Below are 25,649 nucleotides of genomic sequence, written 5' to 3'. Positions count from 1 at the left end.
CCAGGCAGCTGCTCTCCTCTCCCAGGCACTCAGCAGACTGCAGGGTGGAGGTGCTGCTGCGGGGAGGATGCTCTGTGTGCTGTCCTGAGCTGGGGGCAGCCCTTGGCCTTCTCGCCAGGGCAGGCGACGCAGGTGGGGTGAGGGTGCTGCCGGCCTCCTGGCACCTCTGGCCACAGCAAAAGCAGCCACACACTGCCTGCCACCAGCTCCGAACCTCAGCAGGATGCTGCTTCCTCAGCTGCCTCCCGGGACACGGCCCTGTGGGCTCACTGGAGGACTTGGGCTCTGCGGGAGCTGCTCTCTCTGCTCTCCTCTCCTGACACTGGCCTCTGCCAGCAGCAGGCTGCACAACACCTGGCACTGGCCATCGGGACACCTTGGCTGTCCTCATCTGTGGTGGTCTGATTCATGGACTCCGATGTGCTGGATCAGAATCAACTTTATTCAAGCAAGCAAGCCCTTTATATAAGCTCTAGCCCGGATTGGTACTTTCCCAAAGGTCATGTTCCCATCATCACTCCTCATTCCGTGTGGCTACCACCTTATCTACATACTGCTATGTATTCCTCCCATGGCTTTCAGCTCCTTAACTCTATCTTGTCCAATCCCTCGCTGTCTGCCCCCATATCTCCCCCTTTTTTATCTTCTAAACTAAATATTGCCAGTGCAGCGTGTATTTGTACAACAAGTACTTGATGCAAAGCCCTTCAAGTCATTCTCTGCATAAGGCTTATTAAGCAGGGGAGATAGATAGCAAGGGCTAGAAATCTTAGCAAGATTACCAATCCACACGCCAGTACCTTCTTAACCCACGACCCTAAATCTAACGTTCAGTCCTACCCCTTAAAAGGGTTGCACCCTGATTCTATCTACAACTTATTAGTAAGGTCGTGTAGTCGCCGTAAGCTTTTATGAATAGGTATTTACCCTGCATGACGCAGGCAGATATTGCCAGAAGATATCCCGAAATAGGCTTATCTTAACTGGCTCTCAGTCCTTGTTTGGTGTTTCGAGGGATGCGTCAACAGGTCGAATCAGCCGTGCAGGCATCCAACGAGGCCCTTTACCTGTGGAGACACAAGCATAGCCTTTCCCCCATGTTATTATGTCTACTGGTTCACTCCATTGACCTGTTTCCAGGTTCTTGTAGTGAACCCGAGGCTGTTCTCACCACATAGGGCATGAGGAATGCTTATTAACTGTACTTTGGTCCGTATAACGGTTTAAGAGGTTGAGAACATATAAGGCTTTCCATAGCTGCTCTTGTAGGGAGGCACCGGGGCTACTCCCCCTTTTTTGTTTTTCAAGCATGTTTTTTAGAGTACGATGGATACGTTCCACTATTGCCTGGCCAGTTGGGGAACAGGGAATTCCGGCCACGAGTGACCCCCCAGGTTTGAAGAAATGCCTGCGTTTGCTGTGCAGTGCATGCAGGACCATTGTCAGTTTTAATTTGAGTGGGAACCCCCATTGTGGCAAAACAGGCAAGCCAGTGACGACATACATCACGGCTTTTTTTCCCCAGCATAGGCAGTAGTGACAATGTAATGGGAAAAGGTACCTACAGGGACATGGACATATTTCAATCTTCTGAATAAGGGATAATGGGTAACGTCTGTCTGCCAGACATTGCAGGGTTACAGGCCTCGAGGGTTGGTCCCTAAGTAGGGTGGTAACGGGGATACATTTTGGCAATTGGGGCAACTTCGAATAATATTTTGGGCCTGGTCTCTTGTGATAAGTTTTTTGTAGCGCTTTTGCATTTTGGAGAAAAAAAAAGAAATCATGGGACAATTTAGCCTGCTGATCAAAAGTCCCTTGCTGGGTTACGCTGGGTTTTCCTCCTCTGTCAGGAATGGGCAATCCTCCTGACACAGTTGGACCAACTTTTTTTTTTTTTTTTTTTTTTTAATCACACACACTCTTTCTCTCACTCTCTGGGAACTGCACTCACACTACCCAAGGCTTTAACTGCTAGGACTGCTGTCCCTTTGCAGTGGGCGGCTTCCTCAGCCGACGGGCGCCCCGGTCGGCTATACACACTCACCCACACAGTACTGTTCACGCTCACACCAGTCACAGTGACTCTAGACTTCTGTCTTACAGTCTTGCAGTGTGCCTTATGCTGATCAGGCTGCGCACTCCCCTTTCTGGCCGGACTGAGCTGGGACTTAAAACCCACTCAAACCCTGGGGATGGGACTTGCACCCATTCCCTGGTACATCTTACAGCGATCAGCCCGCATACCACTTACAGGGCACTGTTACCAGGCTGGAATTTAGAATTTAGGCGGGAATTTAAGACTCACCTTTTTGGTGCCTCTCATTGCCAAAGATCCCAGGTGAACTCACCCAATGGCGCCAGATGATCGTTTGGAGATGAGAGGCCCTGACAGTGGTCACCTAGGGTCCCACCTGGGTTGCCAAACTGTTATGGAAATTAGGCTTGTCAGCCACCATAACAGGGCCTGACCCTAGGTTCCCGCAGAAAAGTTCAGAGCCAAATCAAAGCAAATTAAATAATTAAATTTTAATGATACACATGCAGTAATTACAGCTCAAGCTGGGTGCCTCCAAACAGGGACTTATTGATTTAGACATTACAGAAGAATCTGTCTTTGTTGCAGTTGTAGATACACTTTCATTTCTATGTCATAAGGCGTATCATTTTCCGTTGGTAGCTCAAACACACACCTAAGTTTCAAATGCATGAGTTCTTCTGGTTTTGCCTCATTCCATACTGCTTCCACATCTGAAGTATCAGCTGGAGCAAACAGACTGTTTCTTTTTTTTTTTTTCTTTTTTTTTCTTTTCTGTTTTTTAACCATAAACTTGTGTTTACTTTACTCATTAGGATCATAGTCAAAAGGCTGTGGCATCACAGAAACATTAATTGATGTTCCTGCATCGATAATTGCACTGTTAGGTCTTACACAGTATCTACGTGGTGCTGTGGTCTTAACTTTGAAGCACATCTTTCTGTCTGTGGGATTGCCAAGCTTCAGGTTTGTGGTGACATCATCTGTGAAAGGCTCTTTGAATTTGAGCTCGTGCTGCGGTTCGAGGCTGAGGCCTGCTCCGCTTTCGCCATGTTCCTCCTCCTGCTGCTCGGCGGTGGCGACACCAGGTGGAGGCGGCACCAGGCAGAGAGAGGAAGGGCCGGGCGGGAGGTGAAGGAAGGCAGGAAGGAAAGGAGGAAGGGAAGAAGGCAGGCGGTGGGTGTGCCCGGCTGGTGTAGTCACACCCTGCTGAGCGGCCCTGGGGCGATGGATCCTTCCCAGAAGGCCGGGTCAGTGGCGGAGGTTGTGGGCAGTCCGCACTCATGGGCGGCCCCTTCTCTTGAGGGGGCGATGGTTCCAAAGGGGCCGTAAGATGGACACAGCAAGGCGCATTAAGAGGCGGATAGAGGTCCAGCTCCTGTTCCGGATCGATCGGCCCTGGGTCAAATGGATTGTCTGGGTCGTTTCCTGGGGAGTTCCATCCACCCACTGCCCCCACCACCGTGTCACTTGATGGAGGTGCTGTGGGGGCTGCGGGTGCCTCCGGTCCCTGTGTTTTTTTTTTGTTATGCTCTTTCAGGGTCTCAAGCATGATATGCCATGGGGCTATAAGTCCTGCCGCCATCTTACCGCTTCTTGTTGCCGCGTCCCAGAGTTTAACTTCAGTTGAGCCCCAGGTACCAAGGCTATAAATCGTACTGGAATTCACCTCGGGACAGTTCGAGCGTGCCCACACTAAAAGCATTTTGAGATCTTGGGGGGGCATCTCTGTGCCATGCTGTTTCAAAGTCTTTTGCATTACGTTTAGCACGGACCTATCCTGCGGGGAGATTCCGTTTCCCACGACTCCCACGCGTTCCTGGCTGCTTACCTCCACCCAGCGCTAGGTACCCTGTTGTGCACAACGCCGCTTCCTTTCAGCGGCTCCCCTTCTGCTTCCTTTCAGCAGCTCTCTGTTCAGCCAGGCTCTGCCACCGGTTCAGCTAACCACTGCCTCTACAGCCCTGGATGAAGTCAGTCTTCAAGTCCCTGTTTGGGCGCCATTTGTGGCGGTCTGATTCACAGACTCCGATGTGCTGGATCAGAATCAGCTTTATTCAAGCAAGCAAGCCCTTTATATAAGCTCTAGCCCAGATCGGTACTTTCTCAAAGGTCATGTTCCCATCATCACCCCTTCTCATCCCGTGCGGCTACTACCTTATCTACATACTGCTATTTATTCCTCCCAAGGCTTTCAGCTCCTTAACTCTATCTTGTCCAATCCCTCGCTGTCTGCCCCTACACTCATCTTCAGCCTCCTCCTCAGCCTCTCCATCCTGCAAGTGAGGGGAGCAGGCGTGAGTGTGGGCTCAGAGCCGCCTCTCCCTGCCCTCCCCAGTCATGCCCAGAGACTGGGACCTGCTCTACACACACTCACACGTGTGCACACACACGTGCACACACAGAGCCGCTCACACCAGAGGAAGGAGTCCCAGCTCCAACAGAGCCCCCTCTGCCTGCCCACCCCCAGCCAGGCCCCTGCAGAGCCAGCCAGGCACTTGTGTGAGCCATGGCGGTGCCCGGGGATGCTCAGGTGCCTCTTGTGCCCTCCTCTCCTCCCCAGGTGCTACCTGCTGGATGGCAGAGGTGCTCTGTCGCAGTCCCTCTCTCCTCCGCTGCCCACAGGGACAGTGGGTCAGGGGAAAATGCACATAAACTGAGAAGGAGAAGGCAAGAGGCGCAAAGGCAGCAAGAAGATTCAGGACAACTGCCCCTGCTCTCCGCATCTCCAAGGAGGGCAGGGCCCAGGGCTTTCCCTGCCCAGCGCTCAGCAGCAGCCCAACATGCTCCCAGTCCAGCCAAGCTCTCACCTGTTGTGGCGGACAGATGAGTGAACTTTTGCCTTAAACATTTCTTGGTACATAAGGTGCAAGCAAACCAAAACCCCGAACAAGCCATCTGTTCCCAGTGGAAACAGGACTGAGCTGCTGCGACCCCCGAAATGGTCACCGAGCCTGCGCTGAACCGGACCACGATTGGACAGAGACTTTGGGACCTGGACTGCAAATTACTGCTGCTTAACACAACTTTTATAAAACTTGCTTAGCCGCACTCCCTAGTTCAGTGAGAAAGGGCCCCAGAGCTGGTGCAGACTGGAAAGATAAGGGAGTTACAAGCAGTTTGCATTCCTATGCTTCACACTCCAGGAGGGAGGATGTCAAGGCTTTGAAATAAGGCCTGCTTGGGCGCCAGGACCCTGGGAAACAAAGCCTCCCCTCACTGCTGAAAAAGTGTTAATTAGGGGGGGTCTGGATTATATCCTCCTCGTCAGGACCTGGGAAGATAACACCTACTGTCACTGCTGGGGCAGTGCTAATTGCTGGAACAACACCTGTTGGTCAGGGCCTTAAGAGACAAGGGCAGAACCCGAGGAATCAACACATTTGTCAGCAGAAACCGCAACAGTAAAGATAAGGGAGAAAAGCAGCCTGCCTGGGAACAACGATGAGACCCAATAGGGAGCAGGAGACCCCAGATCCAAAAATTACTATTGGTCTGAACTACCACGTGAGGGGTGGGAAACTTAATTTGAAAAAGCTATAATTGCCCAGGGATTTCTTTGTTCAGGGTCCCTCTTCGGAGGCACCCAACTCGAGCTGTAACTACTGCACGCGTGTCATTACAATTTATTTATTTAATTTGCCTTGATTTGGCTCCAAACTTTTCAGCGGGAACCTAGGGTCGGACCCTGCTCGAGTTGTAATTACTGCACGTGCATCGCTAAAATTTACACCCAGGGTGAAGAGGACCAACGGGATGCCGCTGGATCCACGGGTGGTAATATCTCTTTCTCTCTCCCCCATTTCTCTCTCTTTCTTTCTCTCTTTCCTCCCCTTCGCCTTCTTCCCCCACCTTTTCTCCCCATTCCGTGGAAAATAAATTTAAAAGGTTGTATGATATTTGACCGGTTTTAGCATCTTAATCTCGTCCTTGGGATCGTAACGAAACCCCCCCAATATTGGATCGGGACACCTGTCCCCCAAGGGACGCAGCTGGAGGCTCCAGAGGCGAGAGCTCTGCAAAGGCCCCTTCCTTCACGGCCCTGCCCTTGGATTGCCACCGTCTGCAAGACCAGCAACCGGGGAGAGCAGGAAAGAGAGGGTCGGGGCCAGCTCACAAGCTTCCCCCAGCTCTCTCCCGCCCCCAAACTGCTGCCCTGCCTCCCCCTTGGGGGGCTCTGCTGCCAGGACAATTTCTCCTTCTCCTTCGAAGCGGGCAATGCTTTTCCCCAGTGCCCCGAAGCACAAGCGCTGGCCGAAGGCAAGAGGCAGGTCCCGAAGAAGGTCCCCAGGGCCCCAGGAGAAAAGCCTCCCCGTGGAAGCAAGAGCCCGCTGCTGGGTCTCAGAGCAGCCCAGTGAGGGTCCCGGCTCCTTGCCCCCTCCTCGTCCCCTCCAGCCCCCCAGCTGGTGGGGCCATGCTGAAGCCCTGGCAGCCCCGAGCCCAGCTCCCTGCAGCCTCTTTGTCCGCATGGGCAGAGGAGGGAAGGGAGCAGCTCTCACCGTGTGCGGCTCAGGCTCTCGCTGCGCACAGGACGCTCACACCACAGATTCAGCTCCTGCCTGGCCACCGCTGCCGCCAGGGACCGCCGCTGCCACCCGGCTGCCTCCTATTGTGCGCAGGACCCCACCCAACAAGAGGGGGCGGGGCTGCAGCCACACCCAGGCCCCCCTGCCCACCCCATGGGGCCCAGCAAGGCCCTCTCAGCAGCTGCCCTCCTGCTCCTCCCAGCCCCGTGGGGGTGTCGTGCCCACTGGCTGCTGGAGGGTCCCCATGCACCCTCTGGAGTCTTCCCAGTGGAGGGACCGTGCCCCACCGCTGCAGATGGAATGAGTTCAGTGTCATTAAGCACACACATCAATCTTTTTTGTTACAATTGCCCATCGTGGGTATTAAAGTAACAGTCACACCACCAAGGTGTTCACTGAAAACAGCATTGACAGAATTTAAACCATGTAAGAAGCTGAACTGTGATTACGAAGTAACTTTGCTGCATGGTCTCATTTTCTATCTCCCTAAGGTTTAAGCAGTATTTATCTTCCTGTGGGGCTGTATATTCCCGATATTGCCACTGCCCTAACAAAAATTCTCTCATCAAAAATGAGTAATTAGCTAGATACTTGGTTTCGAAAATGAGGGTTTAGTGTCCCAGGACTCCTGGGTCTTCGAAATCTGTCCTAGCAACACTGACTTGCAAAATCACTTTGGGGAACTAGCTGGCTCTTTGTTAAGATCAAATTTTTAAAGCTAATCAGGCTTCCTGCCATTATTCTTCCCATTGGAAAGTTACTTCACACCATCACTGCTCTGGTAGCTAGGGAACGTCTAACTTTCAGCCAATATCATTGCCAGTGTACTTATATATTTTTCTTTTGCTGTCAGTGTCCGCCAGGTTCAGAATTACCAGCTCTCATTTCCCTGACATATTTTGAGTTAGATTCCAGTTTGACAGTATAGACAAGCCTTATTAGCAAGAGAATATTGTAAGACATTCTAGCAGTCAGAAACTATGCAGAAAGAACTAAAACTTGCTCTATTTTAAAACAAAACCCAAAACTCGTGTCCTAAGCAATAGCCAATGTACAGCAGTGGTCCTTCTAGACAGGGAAACCCATCAGTTACATATAAAATGAGATCTATAGGACAATTAGAGTAACAGCATATTGAAAAGAATCTTGCTTCATATCAGAAATTATAGCAGAGAAAATTCAGACTCTGTACTTTGACAATATGATTTAAGCTACAATACTTACAAAAATTTAATAAATGAAACTACCCTCTTCCTCTGATTCTAATACTTATCACTACAGTGTTCTTACAATGGAGACCAAGCTGACCTAGAATACAGAGAGCTTATCTCTCAGAATAAAATCTGGGGGGGGTTGTTTGTATCTCATAACCACTACCATTTTATAAGATCATTCCTGAGGAGAATGGTTCACTTACTCTCAAGTTAATGAGTTCAAGGAAAAAGTGCCCAAGCCAGAAAGTGATTGTTAGAGTCTGAAAAGCTTTTATTTTTTTTAAATCTCAGAATATTTTTCCCTACTTCTTTTGTGATTTCTTACTGAATTCTCTTTATCTACAGTGCATGATTCATTATTCTCCCACATATCAACAGTTAAGATAAACTTTTTTTTTCTTAGAAGCTTAAGAATCGATCTGAAAAGATCGCCAGAGAAATTCAGTGTCCTAGAAGTGATTCATGCCTGAATTATCCCAGTACTTCTAAACGTATTGAAAGCAACTTCCAAAATCACACAAGTGGGTCAAATTCAAAATGAATCTTTAATTTTAACCTGTCTCTCTAAACTATCTAGACCAATCACAGTATTTGCATTTCACTAGCTTTTATTTATATGAATTACTAATAGGAAAGCTAACTTTAACATACTTATGTATTAGTATCAATCAAGCTGAAACTGAGTTAAATGCAAGTCAACCACTAGGCTTTTTCATGAGGTTTTTTTTTTGGTAAATGTTGACACCCATACTATATTGGAGGTATATGTGGACTTCTACTGGTATCTGAGCTAACGTGAAAAACCTCATCTCCAAATTAATGGAAATTTGTTGCATTTAGGCTCATTTAACATGTAGCCAACATGTCATCTTTTCAATCCATCAACTGCATATATAGCTTCCCCATATAGCCTTTATGTACTTAGAAATAAGACTTAAATCATATAAAGGTCAAAGGAAAAACAAAAGAGAACCAGAACAAAAGTCAAAGAAAGTCCAAGTTAAGTGAGGCTAGAGAGTTGCACCATTTTAGATAGGCTGGAGGATGACATGGACTCTGCCGTTAAAGAGGGATGGAAGCACAGAAATAGAAATTAAAGACTGAGTTTTCCACAGCTGCTGCAGAGGAAACACCATGGTAATAACTAACAGCTAGTACACAGACAACAGGAACAGACACATTTTTAGAGGCTGTACAAAAGTAGCTGATGAAGAAATACCTCACTGGCTCACTTATCTCATTCCCTAAGCAGAAGTAGTCACTATTATTCACTCATTCAGCATCCCAGAGTTTTCAGCCTTCCATTCATCTTCCTTTAGCATAAAAGGAAAACCTTAATGCAGCAGCACCTAATGCCTGCTATTTTTCCTAAGTGGATACATAGCCTAAACTGTTGAAAGATTGACTAGAAGCTGGATTCAAGTGTCATATTAAAGCTTCAAGTTAGGGGAAAAATGAAAGCACTCATTTTGAGCATGAAAGAGCAAGAAATTCAGGAGACCATCTTAAGAGCCAAGTGTAACTGTTCTGCTTTACTAGATGGTAGGACAGGATGAAAGATAAAAAAAAAAAAAAAGTTAGTTAGGAAGACCAGACCAGGGAAAAACGTAATGGAGAGAGACTGGACTTCAGCGTGTATGTTTTCTGACTGTGAGAATGGGTGAGGCCCTCTGAGAACAAAATATAACATAAACAGGGATGGTTATGGTGTAATTATATAATTACTGTTAATATTACTTATACTCCCCCACACACCCAGCTGGCATCTTCTTGATTCTTCCACTACATTCAAGATGAAAATAAAAAAGCAAAGAAGAGCAACAAGGAACAAACAGACAGAAGAAAGAAAATATCTGTGCTTAACTGGCAGTGAAATCAGTAGAGCTTCATTAAAGTTGTGTTATGAGTTTGGGTCCAGTTCATTACACTGCACGGTCTTAAAAACAAAATATGGGCCAAAGGCAGACTACAGCCACACACACAATGTCAATGTATGGGGAGGGAAGACATAGGGAGGACTGACACAAGATGGTTTAAGACACTTTCCTGAATATTTTTTTCAGAAGATTTTGCAAGAGTGAAATTAGTTCCACAATAAGATCTACAATATTTTAAGACACTGGATTATACAGAAAACAGAAACTACTTAATTTTGTTTTGGCATGTGATTTTAGATTTTTATCCGTAATCAAATTTTTTATCATAAAATATGAAACAAAACTATAGAACACAGAACTATGCAAAAGAGTTTAAAAATCCCCAAGCCTCCTCCTATTTGTCAGGTTTTTTTTCTGTTCTGAACCCACAAAAAAAAAATCCAAGCTGAAAATGAATCATGGAAATTCAAAGGAAAAGAAAACCACCTAGCCAAGCTACAAAAACAGTTCTTAAAAAACAAGGAGTCTGAAATTTTCCCCAGTTAGAGACAAAGAAAGATGGGATTAAAAGTCTTCATCAGGACAAGGCAGTTAAAACAAAGATGCAATGTAGCTATTTACTTAAAAGCTCTGACATGAGTTGATCCATTGCCTTTTTCATGTCCTTCTATCCGTAGGTATTTCACAAGAAGTGTAGTGCTCAACCTGGTATACCCATACTGTTTACTAACCAAATTTATTACAGCAGGCAGATAACTGGCAAAGAGCCAATTTAAAAGCTAGCTATGCTCCATTAGCTTGATCATTATGAGCAGCAGCTTGTGGTAACACGTAACATCAGTTCTTTCAGTGGTGCCTTAGGTAACAATCACAGCAGTGTTTGCTCTGCTACAAAAAGGCAATGCTTTCTCATAGAAAGGCTACTGAATAACACAGGGAAAACAGAAATTACAGGGACTTCAACACTATTACTTGACTGATAATTTGGTTGAGGTTTCAACAGATCATCTATATTTTAAGACTGCTGGCAGTTATGAATTTCAAATGTTACTGTCGTTCACAATTTGAGAGAGGTCATACCACTAGCATATTTGAGAAAGCAAGATTAGGTATTAAAGCCTAAAGAAAGTAAGCAGGTAAAGCTGATTAATTCATAGAAGACTAAGATGCTGAATTACAAACAGAGATTGCAAACGTGTCTTTTTTTTTTTTTTTTTTTTTTTTTAAACCGCAACTAAAACACTTCATCATTCCTGGTTCTCTTTGAGCTAAGACAACAATGTTTGGGATTGTGACTGATACATAACAGTACTTGCTATTGCTTCTAAGGACTGAGGACAGGAGAAGAGACAATGGGAAAGGTAGCATAAGAAAAGATGGTCTGGGAAGAAAATACCAAAAAAAAAGTCAAGGCAAAAAAAATGTGAAACCAAAAAACTTATTTCCTACAGATTTTTCTGTTGTGAATGAACACCCGTATGAATTCTTTGATATCTAATAAGCAACAAGAGCCTATTATAGCCCTTTCCTCCATGAATGCCACACTAGGGTCTCTCCTTGCTGCCCATATTAATGGAAAGCATGAAACTTAGTATCTCTGACAGCTCTCTTCTTCTGTCAAATTTGGCTGCAAGTGACCAACAATTCCAAGAACTCAGGAAGAAATCAATAGATATGCACACACGGACAGCCTAATAGCATAGACTATTTTCCAGAGGAAATGAGGGTTAAAATAAAAATAGATATGAAAAAAGAAATATAGAAGTGGAGAAACTGAATTTCAAATGGTAAAACACTCATTTATACCATGAACAGTCTACTTTTTCTTTATAATACATGATTACGCTTTGAACCAAAACAATTCTTTACACAAACTGTCTGAAACGTATTTGCAAGATGCCAGTAATGAAGAATACACTGTTAACATTGTAAAAAAGGTTAAATTATTTCAGTGTTGAAAAGCCATGTATTATTTCTATCCCTGCTCTCCAAGCAATTTTTTTTAATACCTAAGGACCACTCAAGCTCTCTACCTCCCAGCTTGATCAGCCTACCATCAAAACCTAGCTCTTCAGTCTTACACACTAAGCAATCCATAGTTTGGTTTGGGTAAGATGACTGAACTTCTGGATCTCTTTATTGCATGGCATGTTTTCCCATATTTCAAATATCCTTGTGGCTCTTTAAATCTTTTTTAAACTCAGCATATTCTATTGGAACTGTGAACATCAGAACTGGACTGTATGGTTTGCGTGTCATTATTGAGGACAGCCATCAGGAATATAGAACACCCTGTTTGAACCTACTCAGTGTTTCTAAAGTTATTTAAAAAAAGTTAATCTTAATGATTTACATACTCCTTTGCACAGATCTTTAAAGGAGTGGTGGATGGAAATTATCTTCACCTGCTGATGTTTAAATGTTTAATTATAGCAACTGTACACTGAACTTTCTGAAGGCCAGAACCACTCTGTTTTTATGCCTCAGATTGTGAATTTTTGGTACCTATTAGGAAAACATTCCTAAAAAAAGCTACCATTACTCTTTATATTTTACATAAATTTGTACAGAGTTGCCCATAATTAAGTACTGGAAAAGCAGAGGTTAAAAGCAGCAAGTGCCTATGTCAGTAGTTGGGGCTGCATCTATTTTTATATGCGACTATGATCAGGGATGAGATTTGAAAATGTCCTGATGTATAAGAATTTTCTCTTACGCAAAAGTAGTAATAAAATAGATAACTCAGTTTTAAGAAAAAATGGTGATCCGTTTTTCTTGAGATAAAAAGAGAAATTCTGGGACATTCTGGGGGATAACATTTCAATCTTAGTTACCATAAAGGAAAAAATGGTCAGAGAAATGGAGGGACTGGTTAGTACTGAACAGTGAAAATAAACAATAAGCTACACAATTTGCAGAGCTAAGGATCTTGATCACTTTATCACTTCAAAAATATTCTAAGCTCTAACACAGAAAACAGAAAATGAAACAAGTGATCAGGGCTGCTCCCTTGCTAGTTTTAAATGCTGTCAGATAAGTGGCAACATCTCCAACTCAGTTCAGCATTTGGCAAACAGAAAAACACTGAAAAATACAGGAGGAATGAAGGAATGAAAATTTTTCCCTCTCATGTTCAAGACTAGGCATGATCTCATCTAACTTGAGAAACATCAAGCCTTACCCAAGACCTGAAATGGTGCTAACCTGAGGCCCTACTGATGTTAAGACAAGACTTTGAAAATCCCCTTTATTTTTGGGCTAAAAAAATCTGGAAGAAAATGCATTGTTTAGTTTCTCTCTGTATTTGTTATCTTCTGGGAGCAAAGGTGAACTAAGTGTATAGCCTGCACCCCAATTTTGGTACAGATTAGCAAAACATTAAAGCATAGACTTAAGCCCCTTCTCTGTGATTTCTTGAGTGAACACAGAAAATCGCTGAAGAGAATCCTGTAGTTTTTACCTTCTCCCCAAATATATGAAAGAAAATCTCTCAAAAAAATAACTACTAGTGAGGATTTCCTCATGACATTAATAGTAATATACTCCTGATCATTGCTGCTCTTAATAGGACTGTAGTCAGATTCATTCACACTCTTGGAGAACCTATTTTTTCCCTGTGTTTTATCACAGTGTGTTGAAACTATGTTTATTTGCTTAAAATGCTATGATGTGTAAGAAAATATAGAAAACTGTCTTAAGAACCCCCCAAATCCAGGAATTTCAAAAGGGAATGCCATATTTCAGTGGGTATTGAAAGGACCTCATTGTATCTTTCAAAAGTAAACGCTGAAACATTTTGAAAAACACCTGGAACAATGAAGCTGATCATCCATTATGGAAACCCTAGAAGATGACAAGAAATAGAAGGAAAGGTTTCTGTTTCATTCTGATGTGGCTACAATCTACCTTCTATATTTATACAGTAATTTGAGGTACTCCAGGGATTTGATCTGCCAGTGTATTTAGCCAAGTATTAATATAAATCCCCTCCTACAACTAGTCTCAATTTTGAAGTGCACAAAATTTAATTACTAAAAATGGAAAGCAAAAGAATATGCATATCTAGGTACGTATACCTTTGTAAATATTTGGAGAAGGTTTGCCCTAGGAGAGCAGTGTTTGACTTACCATCGAGAATTAAAAAAAAAAAAAGGAAAGAAAGAAAAAGAAAAAAAGAAAAAAAGAAAGCTTTAGATTAAAGGCAAGCAATCAGTTGAATAGGATTCCATTAAATGCAAGACAGACCCAAAGACAGGACTTGAATCCAAACAAACCCTCACTTTGGAAGGGGAAGGATATATATATGAAGTTCACCTTCATCCTTGTTCAGAGGCCCAACTGGCACAGGTTTTCATCATTTTGGGGTGTAGGGAGGAGGAGGACACAGAGATTTAGCAGAATAATCTGCAATAAAACAAAGAAATGACAGGAAGTTTGTAGCCAGCATTTCTATCACAAAGAACAAATTGCTGCCTGGGGACATAGAGCACATGTCTCTGCTGGGCAATGCCACACCACCAAGACATACACCTGCAGTGATCTTGAACAAGCAGGCAAGGGAAGCAGCCCAGCTATGGTAACCATACCTCCTTGCTTCTGGGATGAGATCTCCTATCGCTCCATGTGCAACAGTTCAGTGCCGAATAAAGACACCAAATCATCCAAAAAGGTGTCTGGGTATCTTTAACGGAGCACTATATACACATGGCCTAGATGAAGGGCTCCCAAACAGCCCAGCTCACTCACAGCTGCCTGAGTAACCATTACTGGCATTGCATTCTGCATATTAGTATAGCCCACGTTCTCCAAGACCTTATAGAAATACTTGGCAAAAATCAAAATCTAAAGACTAATCCCACATCTTTGTTATAAAAAGTATCTTTCTTTTTTCTCACTTTAACTTCCCTGACCTTCAGCCATTACCTTTTAAGAACCAATGATTCCCCCCATATTAATACATATTTTTATTACTATTCACCTCCTCGGGCATTTCAAAACATTTGGATTTGATCACAAAATTCTGTGAAGGGACAAGAAAAAAAATTAAGAAGTGCAGCAGTATCACTGTGACTACATACACAGAGTACCCAGTTAATCCACAGCATCTATAATGTTGATCACTCAAGGGGAGAGATAAGAAGAAAATCAGTACCCTCTCAAAGCAATTTCTGAAGCAATTTTTCTGCAGAAATTGTCATGTAAGGGATGAAGAATATGATAAATGTCTGATGTATATATTGGGCAGAGGCACATGTGCTGGAATCTGCATCATTAAATTTTTTCAGCAAACTCTTGGGTTTGGGGAAAAAAAGGAAAAAAAAAAGAGAGAAAGCCTAATCTCAAAATCACATCCAGGAACTTAAATAACATGAAAGTTTCCCCCCCCCCCCCCAACACCACTATAACAGAAGAATGTTTTTCTTTACCTTAAGTTATTTTGTTTTATAAACAGCAAAATCAATGTATTAAAAAATTTAAATCTGACAAGTGTTGCATTGGGTAAAACAACAAATGGTATTGTTATTACTTGCATTATACTCTGGTGATAGATAAATAAGAGATGTGAAGGGTCTGAACATTAGTATGTACATTCAATTTCTAGATAGGGAAGCAAAGCACAAAAAAATTAGATTTCCAGAAGAATGTGGGGGAATTGGAGGCTAACCTTCCATTAAATTCATGATGAACAGGGACAAGTTCCAACAGATACTAATGGGGAATTTAGAAAAAGTCCAAAGGGGGGAAAGAACCGCAATCCCCACCTGGCAACTTAGGTGCTTTAAAAGCCATTACTGCTTCTATTTTCATTAATTACATAAGCACTAAAACTACAGTACTGGATATATCCAAAGCAGTGTTACTTTGGCTGATCTGAGCATATTAGGCATAAATAAAACCATTCAAGATACACAAAGCAGGCCTCCATTTATCTATTTCCCACGAGGCCCTATTTAACAAATATATTCAAAGCATAATTAATGCATGATGGCAGCACTGATTTCAGCACTGAGCATAAGGACAGCAGCCCCAATCATTTCCAAGCACAGCAGAGGAAGATATACAAGCAACAGAGAACATGACTCTGCAGCCCACTGATGACATCATCTTTGCCAGGAGCACTTACACATCTTTTATTTATCAGCCACTGGATAAAACACAAGATGTGGAAGCTCATATTTGAGCCAAGCACTGGAATCGAGGACTTTTCCTAGGTGAATGCCCTGAGAAGGCATCACTAGGGCAAAAATTTTCCTTTGGATCTATCAGTCTAATTCTCAATAGCACAGCTTCAGCATCCACGTATGACCACCTTTGCTTCTAGACTTGATTTTAGCTTGGAGATAGGTGCTATTGGGGAAGAAGGAAGTTGGGGAACTGAACTTTCTCCAGGCTGAGAAATACATAAACATGCCTTAGCACTTTTTTGGATATACATGATAAACACTGGATGAATTATATAATAAGGTGGGTAGCAGCAACAATCACCACTACCACCATTTTTTTCTTCTTCACCTGCTAAGCATCCCCCCACCCCCAGTGGTCTGATTCCAGATCCCTACCTGAAGACAAATCTACATGCAAGAAGCAATTTTGAACTGCGAAATAATAATCTCACATGGGTTAACATTATATGCCTAAATAAAGGTTAGAAATATTAGAAGTGTTTGTTAAATGTTAAAATAGAGGTTAGAATCAAATGAAGTGAACAGACTAACCCTTCTCAAGCAACAGAATCCATATGGACTGAAATTTTAAGCTTAAACAGGAACAGGACAATATCATCTCTCTGTTACTGCCACCTGAAAAGGGGAAATATTTACCATGAGGCAGACTGAGCACTGGAACAGGTTGCCCAGAGAGGTTGTGAAGTCTCCACCCTTGGAGATCCTCAGAAGCCATCCAGACAGGGTCCTGGGCAACCTGCTCTAGGTGACCCTGCTTGAGCAGGAGGGTTGCACTAGACCACTAAAGGTCCCTTCCAACCTCAGCCATTCTGTGATTCTTACCCCAAGTAAGAGTCATCAGATATGAAGGGATATCCATGTAGGAGAAAAAAAAAAGTCCTTACTTCATCCAGAAAAAGACAACTCTCAGTCCAAAAAAGACAACTTGGGCCCCATCTTGGAAATGAAATTTTGTGGTTATAACACACAGCTCCATGAAAATGACAACGCAGTGTTCAGTATCTATCAAAAAGCAAATTAAATGCTAGGAAGGGCAGAGAGAAACATTAGACATATCATTATGCTTTCAAATAAATCTCTCATTCATTTGTCTCATACTTTGTGCAATTTGGTCCCATCTCAAAAATTGTGTGATAGAACTGAAAGAGTTTCAAAGAGCTCCAGGGCAACAAAGAAAACCAGATACAGAACAGTTCCTTACAGGGAACAACTAAGTGGGCTGTGCTCTTCAGCCTGAAAAAAAGGTGACAGTAGAGTGACTGGAAATCATAAATAGATAATAGGTAGTTATTGATTTTCCCTTTTCTCTTCTAATAGAAGAAGATGCCTCAACCCTGTAAGATTCAGATTTAAAAGAGATAAAAAGAGGCGATTCTTCAAGCAACAAGTGGAAGAGCTGTAGAACTCTCAGCTGCAAGAATCTGGGGTGTTAAAAGTCTTCCTGGGCTCAAGAACAATCCTGATAAGTTCATGAATGCAGTGAAAGATGCTTATAAAGTGCTCATAACTCAAATTCTTTGAGTTGTTCCTAGATTAGGAAAGTGTTTAGGAGAATTTTCGCATTTGCCTTGTTCTTACTATTTCTTAATTGTTTTTATTATTATTTACTTTACAGACACCTTCTTTCTCTTCAGCATCTGCTGTCTTCGACAACCTACACTCATTTTGAGTCTTTTTTTCTTTTAATAGCTGTGTGGAGAACTTAAACATTAGCTCATGTTTGTGAATATGAGTCCCTGAGCCAGATTAGAATTCTGGCAGGTCAATGGTAAACTAAGCAATGAGCAGAACAACATGTTGAAGTTCTTCTGTGACTCTGGCCTAATTGCCTGAGGGCCAGCTGTATCAAATACTTCACTGCCAAGTACTTTTCAGCAGCAATGAGAGAAGAACCCTCCTTTCCCCCCCCCACAAGCCACCCCCTTCCCCCCCCCCCCCCCAAAAAAAATCCGACTTTCGGATGGGATTCTCTGACCTAATTCACCATTTAAGATACAAGTTCAGTCTAAGCTAGTTAGACTCCATTTCTTTAATGATGGAATGGAAAATGATAGCATCGCCAAAAGGTGATTCACTCTGATGCCTAAGGTGGGTGACTTAGCACTCAGGGTTTCCTGTCTCTCCACTGACTGAAGAATTCTAAATTACCTTTAAAGTAAACATATTACAGATGACTAAAGCTGGGTGAACTGCATCTTTCCCTGAATTATGTACTTTTAACAGCATAGGTGCATGTTTTTCTGAAGTGATTGCATATTTAGGTCAGACAGAGAAATGGGTTCAGAGGATCCAGCTTTCTGGAATATGTTCTGGATATAGCTTCTGGAATGAGCTACAATTCATTTGGGAAAACCCATATGCCCAGCAGCAGTGACACATAGCTAGCTGCTAAAGGGCAAGAATGGGCTTTCGCCTCATTCATCTTTTTTAAACATTTCCCCAGGAAAGTATTTCAATTCTTCCTTCCTCACAATCATTCTCAAAAGACATACACATACACAATCAATCTTAACTGGCCAATAAAATCTTTCAATCAGTTTCGGTGCACATAAAAAACTTTGAACAAGTCACATAACTTTACAGTTCTACATGCAGCCCTGTAAAATTCTTGCTCTTCTCATTTTATCAGATCAGAGAAAGAATTAACCACCTTGTAGAGGAAGTCAACTATTTTGGTCCTTATTTAAAAAAAAAAAAAAAAAAAAAGGCAGGTGACCACATGGGGTCACAGGCAATGCCCAGTTCTAAGAGATCAACTATTGGGTTGGAGTTTGAAGGCCAAAGAAGATAAAGGTCTGTTACCTTTCACCCAAGGACTCGTCCACTTCTCTGTACTGATCTCTGCATCAAATATTTAGAGATCCCTATCAAAATTTTCCACAAAGACATTTCAGACATAATTTAAAGGCCTGCCTAAAAAGTACATGCAGCTGAGCACTGCAGACACTTCTTATCATGCTTCAGGTACGAGGTAGTTAACCTTGCAAGTTTCCACTATTTTCCTTCCTGTTGGATGACGCCCTACTCATTTTCGTTAAATTGGGAGATCTAATACTCAACCTATAGATGCACTGCTAAAGAAAACCACCACAAAAAGAGGATTCAACTCATACTAAGGACTCAGAAAGGGGAATCTCACACTGCAACATACATTAACAAAATGTGTCCTTCCACTCAGCCCCTTCAGGAAAGCTTCTACTGGGGACACAGCCTTAAAACTGCTCAATTCTCTTAAATACCTGAATAAGCAAGCAACTTTCCAAAAGAGTTAACTTAAGTAACATTGGTCTACAGATTATTGTCCTGTTCAAATCTGCTTTAGAAGTAATGTATTCTGAAGGATTGTGTCCAAGCTAGTAAATTTGATTAAGCGTAATAGCTATTCTGCTAAACAAAAACAAACAAACAAAAAACACCACAGTTAAGTTATTACAGCACTGTGTTGCGTAGGCTGGCTTGCACACAGCCAGGAATCTCTTTACTGTGTTTCTCTGCATGGCTTAAACGTAAGTTTCTGAAAGGGTGTAGTAGCCATCTCCTAGCCAAAGCCGGGATCGATTATACTTAGATCCCTTCCAATGGAATTATACTTACACCTTCGTGATGGAAATTTCATGATCTCTCAGAAGCTTCTTCCTATTTACTTTTTTGTAAGTATTTGTACAATAAACCCAACAAGACTATTTCATGTTGATGCCTGAGAAGTCAACAAAACACTTGCCGATAAGTATTTTAAAGCAGCAGCAACATTTTTAATGAGACAAATTGAAAAATGGAAAATGTTTTGCTAGCAAATTCCTTCAGGTAATATTATGTTTGTAATATTATGTAAGAGAAAATTCTAAGGAAAACATAATAAAAAGTTAAAAGCAGTAATAAGAGAGCAACCTTTACATAAGTATTTTTCCTGATATTATTCTGGCCATATTTAGCAAAACCGACAGCTCATTCCAGTATATATGCGAGTTTGTATGTGTGTGCATGTGTACATGCACACAAATTTTGTATTAAATGTCATTTTTTTTTAATCAGGGAAGTGTTCCTATATTACTATTTGAAACATCTGAAGAATAACTTAATACAAGCCTATTTAACATTTTATTTGTACAGTATACCTTCAAGCTGCTTCGCAAAGCAATGGTAAATACCTCATGTTTTATCTATAAAGTCTGCACAAAAACCATCTCCAGCAACAAGCCCTGCTGTAATCAACCACCTCAAGTGTTTCTAGAGCAGTTTTTCCCGCCTTATTTAAAATCTTTTGTTCCTTTCTCAAGTTCTTATGCTCTCCTACGAGGAAAAAAAAACTTTTAAATCCTTTGCCAGATAATTATGAATGTTATCAATGTTACGGCTATTATGATGTTATGAAACTTGAACATACCCCAACTCAAGTTCTAAATGCATGTATGTGCAGATGTATACCTGGGTGTATATGTTTTTCTGTTTAGCTAACCAAGGATGACAGGGCAGCTTTTATTCTGCATATAATCCATCATAGGTCGAAGATATTGAAGTAACATTTATTTCAAGCAAAGGCACCCCAAAAAGACATTTTTGCACAATACATAATGTACCACAATACTATATTGTAAACATGACTATAATTCCAATTGCTGAAAACATCTGCTGCACTGAAACACACAATTCATCAAATAAGAAAAATTTAGCTGGCTAACAATTTAGTAGGCTAACAGATTGACAGAAACTCTGGAAAAGCATGGAGGACACTAACCCGATTCAAAAGTGTTGACAAATTTCCATTGTTAGCAGTTATAAAGAATATGTCTCAAAGGAAGTTCTCATCTCACCAAATGATGCTCAAAAGGCAAGACAAGGAGTATTGTTATGTGCATGTTAATACAGTACATTATGTGTACGGGTTCTTCCACCTACTAAGTTAACATCTGTTTATTAGAAACAGGCATGGAAATAAAAAATAGTTCTGGTTCAGTGCTCTCAAAACTTTTTTTTCCTATAGGGATAAGCAAAAATTTCTCCTTGGGATGCCATTGTAATCAACAGTTTACCACACCAGCCATGTTTCAGTGATGACAAAGACTCACCTTTGTAAACACAGTGAGGATTACCACATTAAGTTCTCTTCACAGGACTGTAAAATGAAAACATGAAAGAATCAGAAGTTAATGAAGAAAAAGGCAAATACTGTATGTCTTGATGCACATGTTGGAATGGCAAAACTTGAAGTTAAGCAACATTAGCCTAAGGACATTTTGTTTGATATTTTAATGTGTATTTTAAATAACATTCATTTGTCCCAAAACGTTAACCAAGGGAAAAGAAAAATTGGCCTACAGTTAAAGAAAAAGGGGAAATTCTAGACTTTAGTTAGTTTCCCCAAAGGCATGCTATTTTCTTTGAAGTCTAAACTTTATAAAATGCAGACACTGAATTTCTCAATTCAGATAAGTTGTTCTGGTTATGACCTCATTGATCACATATCTGGGCACCATATTTGCACAGATACGGGTCTTCTTGCTTGCCATCTGACAGTTAAAATCTATGTTTATCACAAGAAAAAAAGAGACAGACTGACTGACCCTCTCAAAAAGTGTCCACTCAGATTGAACAGTATGAAAAGACAAATAAAACCAACGTTAATGTCCTACAGAGGAGCTAAAGCTTACAAGCAGATCAAGCGCAGTTCCCCCACTAGTGCTCTTTCACATGCCCAGTGATGGGTCTGCACCACTGCAGACTACTCTGACTAGTCTAAATCCCCAGCCTTACAAGCAAGCAAGTCAAATTCAAGGGCTGCCCTAGCCTCCTTTGCTAAGCCACCCTAGAATTTACCTCCACTGCAAAATTTAATCTCTTGTTTTCCCCAAGGTATGATGTTTGCCTCATGACTCTTGTTTGCATCAAAATTTTGGTATGCCATTCAAAGAGTGCTCACCCACTCCATTCCAGAATATTTTGTGATGAAAAAGAAATCTCCATTTTTTAATGAATATGAAAAAATAGTTAATTTTCCAATACTGAACTGTTATAAACGGAAAACATTTTATTAATTCTGTGCAAGCCCTATCAAAGGAGATGGAGGGAGGAAGGGAAAGAAAAGGGAAGAAAAACAGGTGAATTGAGAGTTCTCCCATTAATGAAAAATGAAAATTTGTTTTTACCCCTAATCTAAAAGACCCAGATTAGTCCTAGTTTGCTTCAGATGTCCATAATGATCAAAATCAAATACTACAAAGGAATAATCTGATTACATCTGATTATAGTAGAATCAAGGAGGAAAAAAAAGCCAAAATGAAGCCATGTTAAAACTGTAACAAAGACATGAAGAAAGCTGTCCCTTGGACCATTTACCTGTTGCATTCCTGGGTTATTCATGTTGCTCAGTGAGGGTCAAGCAAAGTACAACAAAAACTAGCTAACATCTTCACATTTTTCTACATTTTAATTTGATGACTTGTTTCTTAAGGGAAGTGCTTCCCCCTGCTCCTTTCTCCTTCTCACATGGTTAGTTTAGGGCTATGACACCAATGCTTCCATAAACTGGCTGCACATAGCTGTGCTGTCCTAAAAGCAATGGAGGGCAAAAATTGTGTCTCTGAAGTTTCCTGTCAGATTCCCTTTTGCTCTGGGTGGGTAATATATTTGCTATTGACCTCTACCAGCACAAATTACTACGTTAGTTCAGCTCTGCTTGGCTTGTATTTTGGGTCAGGGCATCATTAAGTCTCAAATCCTTTTCTTCTGCATTCCCTATTGAATGCAGTAAGTTCAGGGAATAAACTGCTTCTGTACACCCTGCCCACGAGGTGTAAGCAATTCGGCCTCTCTACCCAGGTGGCTTCAAGGCAAAATTTAGATGACAGCAAAGTCGTTAGGAATCACTTTGGAGCTGAAGGGACCAATACACCAATATCGGTTTTCACCGCCACTGTCAGACCAAAATACTTTTCAGTAACAAGACGACAGAAAGCATTAGCTACAATGAAGAACTGAAAGCCATGAAGATGCAGGTTTCTTCACTACTCTCTGCAGATTAGAAAACATTTATTCTAGGAGCCAGTGCAAATACATCACAGCTCAGCCAGTATTGGCTATGACATACCATCAGAACAGGCAAGAAAAATTGGAACTCTTTTGTGACATGTAAATAAGATTCCTGCAGGAATATCTGAACATTGACTAGTGTAAACTAAAAATAATTCCTTCTTATAGGAAAATATACCATTTATTTAACATTAATTTCATATATTATATGTATTATTATATATATTATATATGTATATATGTATTATATGTATATTACATATATATTATATGTATTTGTAATGTCTTAAAATAGAATTCTTCACTTCGGAGAGGAAACAAAAAAACATGAATACAATGCAGGACTAAAAAACCAAGACGCTCTGGCTGAATATTTTGGAAACTATTCGTGAACATCTAAGATTTTAAATGACTATTCAAACTCAATCATATTAGTGAACTATCCATTTTTCTTGCTGTAATAAACACTTGCTCATGTTCATTGCATGCTCTATGAAATATATTTGTTAAAATTTTTCACTTGTTAAGCTGAACAGTAGCAGAAACAATATCATGTTATTTAGGTATCTTGAGAATACAACAGCTGCTACCTATGACATCCATAATAGGATCCATTGTGGTGACTGCCAGGGTTTAATTGCATTTTCACCCTTTTAAGAACCATGTGTTTCATACCACTGTGCACCTCACTGAGCCAACCAGATTTCATAGCCCTCCCCCCTACGTAGTCAGTAAAGAAGCTTAGTCTTATCCACAGAGTGATACAGGGCAAAACCCTGGGACTTCTGAGTAAACTCTCTTAGACATAGACGCTCTGCAGGCTGCTTTAGGCACGCAGAGGAACGCCACGGCAGACATGTCAGATTCAGACTTTCTTACACATGTATATTTTTCCAAACCCTCCCCCCCGCAGGTATTTTATAATAGGACCTTGTCCCACAAGATCTGCTCTACAGTAACGATGACTCTGTGTAGGAGCAAGCTCACATTTGCATCAGCTACAGAAGCAGCTCAATTTAGTAAGTTTTGACAACTATTAAAGCCTTCTATGATGCCAGCATTCCTGGGTATTTGCTTAAAAGTGCTCAGTCTGAGAAACTGCTTCTCAAAAAGTGGCATATACTTTGATAAAAATGTTTTTGATGAAAAATACACTTTTCATAGCCAGAATCAGAATTATTCCCAGAGCTGGTAGGGATAATTTTTAATATGGCCAAGAAAATAAAAGATAATTATGCTTTGAAAAGATGTGAAATTAGATTATTTGATAAACCTGTATATCATATATTTTATAATGCTATAACCAATAAGATAATTTATAATAGCAGTATAATTGTATTATAAAGTTATAAGACAATGAATAAAAACTAACCCTTTTATGCAGATGACAATTATAGAAAAAGAGTATATTCCAATAGTACAGAACACACAATTACAAGCAAACTGACTATCCTTGTTTTTGATGGCTCAAAAAAAGTGAGTGCAATTAGTAGGTTCATCTGAGGTAATTCCCAGAAGTCCAATCATATTTGAGAAATTTTGGTCCTGAGGGGCAGATTCCTCAGAAACATCCCATTCTGACTCCCGAACTGGAGTCAGGAGCAATCTCTCTTCTAACGAATTCTACCTAGGATTTTAATATCTGGTTACTGCATTTTGGGACAAGATTTTGGCAAGCTGGATACCAGCTCAGCGAGGACTGTATTCTGAGTCAGCTTGGTATCACTGCTTTGATTGGGAAAGCTCTCTGAAGCCGAGGAACAAACATCCCAACTTGCCATCGGGGCAGCAAGGCTGCCTCGCTCACTTGTCAGTGCGAGCCTACAAGACTAGTCCTAACTCTGTCTCCTTCTGCACTTGTTCTCAGTGACAGTGATAGATGCAGTGTTGATTCTCACACATTTATCGGCTGATCTATCTGTTCTGTTAACACTTCACCTGGGTCACAGAAGAAGTGAGGATGCCAAGATAAAGGTCCAGAAACACAGCAAACTTTATTTTACCGTTACACTGCATTGCAGACTTTCAACTGTACAAGCATTTGAACATTTTCAGCACTCTGATTTCTAATGAGCTCCTGCGTTAGATTTGACTCTTATCAACAAGCAAAAACTGGCGCAGCTGTAGGCTAAACAGAAATGTCAACGCCTCCTTGCAGTTTCCCCATCTCCATACAATGTGCATAATATGATAACAACTATTTTATTTCTCTTGTTGCTCCCTTTAGCCTAGTCTAATCTGCAAGTGACTGAAAATGTACACATTTCTCCTCCTTTTGTAGGAGTTGGTAGCTTTGTTCTATTATCTGCTGTTCATGCTCCCGCCAACATGTTTATTTTTATTCTATTCAGTTTATTACAACTTTTGTTCTCACTGAAACAAAGATTCTTCTGTCAATACAGAACACAAAACACATATATACAATCCATAGCGTGAGAAAGTCTTAAGACAGACCAAGAAAACTCTCCTTGACTTCACTGAAATTTATAATAGTGGCCCAGCAGCAAAGCAGCTTGTATTCTTATGGTCTGCATGTTCCTCCTCCATGGTATGCTGGATAAGCAATCAAATGTTTTCCAGTCTACTATATTCATCTAAGAAAATCTTTTTACTAGATATCTCTTAGTAGAAATTGGGTGCACATGGTGTGGTATGGTCACTACTTGCAGACACCTCCATAAATATTACCCTGCATTGGCAAATATCTGAAAATCTTACAATGAAACAATTTTGGTTGAAAGCTGCCCAAATTGCAACTACCTTATTTACCCAGGCTTTGTTGA

The 25,649-nt window shown here is 41.4% G+C and overlaps 1 pseudogene; it reads right to left on the bottom strand.

Moving 5' to 3' along the window:
- Positions 1 to 1,075: 1,075 nt before the first annotated feature.
- The window catches only part of LOC112996418 (vesicle-associated membrane protein-associated protein B/C-like), a 66,456-nt pseudogene continuing 41,882 nt past the window's right edge, over positions 1,076 to 25,649 (bottom strand).

The sequence above is a fragment of the Dromaius novaehollandiae genome, chromosome 2, assembly GCF_036370855.1.
Source record: "Dromaius novaehollandiae isolate bDroNov1 chromosome 2, bDroNov1.hap1, whole genome shotgun sequence".
Classification (NCBI taxonomy): Eukaryota; Metazoa; Chordata; class Aves; order Casuariiformes; family Dromaiidae; genus Dromaius; species Dromaius novaehollandiae.
The sequence above is the reverse complement of the archived record's forward strand: the minus strand, read 5'-3'. Positions and strand labels throughout refer to the sequence as shown.